Source organism: Elephantulus edwardii, unplaced genomic scaffold (genome assembly GCF_000299155.1).
Source record: "Elephantulus edwardii isolate Elephantulus edwardi_28Jun2011 unplaced genomic scaffold, EleEdw1.0 scaffold00027, whole genome shotgun sequence".
Taxonomy (NCBI): domain Eukaryota; kingdom Metazoa; phylum Chordata; class Mammalia; order Macroscelidea; family Macroscelididae; genus Elephantulus; species Elephantulus edwardii.
The window spans coordinates 7,515,729-7,519,370 of NW_006399777.1; positions in this window are offsets into that span (position 1 = coordinate 7,515,729).

The window sequence follows — 3,642 nt, forward strand, 5'->3', positions numbered from 1 at the left end:
ATTCTCCAATGTCATGTACCATTTTGTCTGTTTTGAAAGAAAAAGAGTATGAGAAAATAAGTAATTTTAGCTAGCATAGGGCACTGAAATAGATCCATTGCTGTCCATTGAGTCTAGCTCATGTGGTCAAAGTAGAACTATGCTTAAGGGTTTTTCCATGGCTTCTTTGTTAGAAGTCGATCATCAGACTGTTCATCTGGGTGGCCTCTGGTTAGACTCAAACCTTCAACCTTTACACCAGCAGCCTACAGCGTTAATGTCCTGTCCACACCATTGTAATGCCAAAGGCCACATTGATTTCATAACCCTTGTGTCACGGATCCTGTGGTAACCTCAGTGCTTAACTATGATATCATATCTCACCTCTTTGAGCAACTCTACAGCCATATTTTGACTCTACGGTTCTCTGATGGAGACTAACACTTTCAGTACTCCAGAGGAACTTTCCTTTCAAGGGAAGCCTTACCTTATTTGATTTTCCAAACCAACCAATTTTGCCTGTTATATCCAAATATTTTTGTTTTTTTAAAAAAATATGTGAATACATATCCTATAAATGACTGTTCAGGATTTTTTTTTTTTACAAGAGGCAGAAGGTAATTTTTCTTCAAACAAAGAGGTAGTTTATGATCTAATCGAAAATAAAATACCAGCGACTTCTTATCTTCTGGAGAGAACTCTGCAGTTCTTTGCTTGCATACTCCTTATTAGTCTCCTTGGCAACGGGTAATCACTTGTTTCCCTTAAATAGATGAGATGCCAACAAATATGTAATAGTGGTTTGATACATCAGCAAAGAAAAGTGCTATAATGACAGCATAATAAATCTGAACATGAAAAGTTAATAGCTACATTAGTGACAGTCTAACTATAGTGTGAGATGCATGTGGGAGCCCGAATTTTCTACTTCCGTTCCATTCTTTTTGTGCTTCTCAGCTCTCCCTAAAATGACCTCCTGCCTCCCTTTCTTTAGATAAACCTAAAATCTGAAAAGGAAAGGTGTCCTTCAAAAGTAATTAGTGATTTCTTCTTCCCCCCCCATAAGAAAGGACAGTAGATGTAGGCTCTGTATAAATTCTGTGCAAGGATTATAACTTTGAGATCACCTTGAATAACTAAATTTTAAGTTGAATCTCATATGTTTAGCTAAATCTATTAGGATGGCAGAAAAAGAATCGATGCCTTTAAGTAGTGGTGCTGGAGAAGAGTATTGAGCACACCATGGACTGCCAAGAAAACAGATTTGTCCTAGAGAGGGTGAAAATAAGTTTCTCCTTGGAGGTAAGGATTTGGAAGCTTCGTCTCACATACTTTAGGCATGTGTCCAGGAGGAACCAGTCCTTGGAGAAGAACATCATGTGTGGAAGGGTGAAGGGACAGCACAGAAGAGGAAGACTCTGGATGAGATGGATTGACACAGTAATGGGGGTAATGAGCGTAGGTGTGTCAGAGACAGATTGGCTTAGGATAGGACAAGGTTTTGAGCTATCTATTGTACATAGGGACACTATGAGTCTCAGGTGCCTTGACAGTACATAACAACAACAATAATATTGTATTTTGTGGTATTCTCTTTAATTTATTTCAATCAAGGTCATTAACTCCCCATGAGAGTATTTTCTCTGCTTTTTTATTGGGTTTTATTTCTCTGGCATAGAACTCAATGCAGGACTCACTTGCCAGTGGAACCACTGATAGCTTCTGATGGTGGAACTACGTATGGTACCCTCTTTGACCTAATGATTTGCAAACTACCAAGGATAATTTTCTCATATCATTGTGGCTGGACAAGTAGGTCCATCTTACAGTGTTGGAATCTCTGGGTGGTTACCAACTCACCTGCTACCCAAAAGGTCAGCAATTCAAGTCACCTCAGAGGTACTTTTATAGGAGGTTGACAACTTCCAAAATATCAGCTTTTGAAAACCTGATGGAGCTCAGTTCTACTCTGATTCCTCTGGGTCACCATAAGATGGAATCAACTAAATGACAAGGTATTTACTTTGTATTTGTTTCTGTTTAATGACCAGCTATTGCTTTAAGACTCAGTCCCGGAATTCACTGCGCCAAGCAACTACACTTAAGCCCATCTGAGAAGTCTACCTCTTGGATCTCCTATAGTTTCTATTTCCTTTTTATCTGATGCACTTTCTCTACTTTTACTCCTGCTTTTTTGTATTCCCCATCTCCACGATTTAGTTGTTTCTGTTGTGTATCAATGAATTCATTGCAATTTATAGTGGCTTTATACATAGTGTAGGTAGTAGAATTGCCCCATAGGATTGCCTATGCTGTAATCTTTATCTAAGCACGTTTCTAAGTATTTTCTCCAAAGAACTGATGCATGAGTTTCAATCACTGCTATTTCTGTGAACAGCAGAGCTCTTAATTATTGTATCGCCAGGTCTCCTCCCTTATTCTAGGATACTCAAATCTGAGGTTTCTTCTTTAACAGAGTAATGGAAGCATCTTAAATATGACCCTGCTAAGACATTCACAAGTCTAACAGAAAAAGATGAGTTTAAGGAATAAATTAGATTGGAGAAATAAAGGCTTAAGTACATATGGTCATTTTACTAAGAAAATTAGCAAGTATGGCTGTCATTTACCAGGTGCTTAGTATGTGTGAAGGAGCATATAAAATTCTATGAACAGCGTTTCATTGAATTCTAACAGCAAGGACTGATTTCACAGGCTATTGAGGTTGCCACAAATGTTGACTGTCTTATCCACTGTCATGTAACGAGAAAGTGGAAGAGGAAGGATTTTAATCTATACCAGCTTGTTTCCAAAGCTCATGTAGAATTGAAAGGGTCATTCAAGGCTATTGAGTCATTTTCTACAAAATACAAGCATCTTTCATCCAGAATCCTTGGAAGTGATTAAGCAAGCAGAGAATAGTTCCAAGTCAGTGCCATCCAAGGTATTTACTCCATTATTAATAACATAAAGGAGAAGAATTACTGTTTATGGAAAGTTTGTTATGTGTCAGGCGTAGAGCTCAGCCTAAAATATAACCATGGGCTCTGGGATCTGACTGCCTAGGCCTGACTTGTAATTCCATCTTTTTGAGACCTTGGGCCTCTGTATTTTACTTAATACTGCAGGGTTCTCAACTATTTAATAGGGATACTATTATTATGTATATGTTGTAGTGAGAATTAGATAAGGCAAGTCACTTATAACTCTTATGCCTTCATATGGGTGGGGGTATTAGATTCATGCTCACTTGAGCAATGTTATATTAACATTGCTCTATGTAAGAAAAAGGAATAAATAATGCATTTATGTGCATTTATTCCTTTGATGCTTATTGCAATAATAATTTACATTCCAATAATCCTTATTCCATGTACAAGGGAGATGAGGGAGAGAAGAGTGGTTTTAATATCCCAAGCCACAAGGTAGTTACTGAACCAGGACCCTAACCGAGGCATTGGGCATAAGTCTTGTCTCTCAACAGCTGCCTTACATTCCCTTTTTTATTATTAATTTGCTGTTCTGGCATTTGTTCCCATTCCAAAGAAAGGTGACCCAACAGAGTGTGGAAAACTATAGAACAATCTCGTTGATTTCACATGCAAGCAAGATTCTACTGAAGATTATCCAAAAATGACTGGAACAGCACATCATCAGAGAACT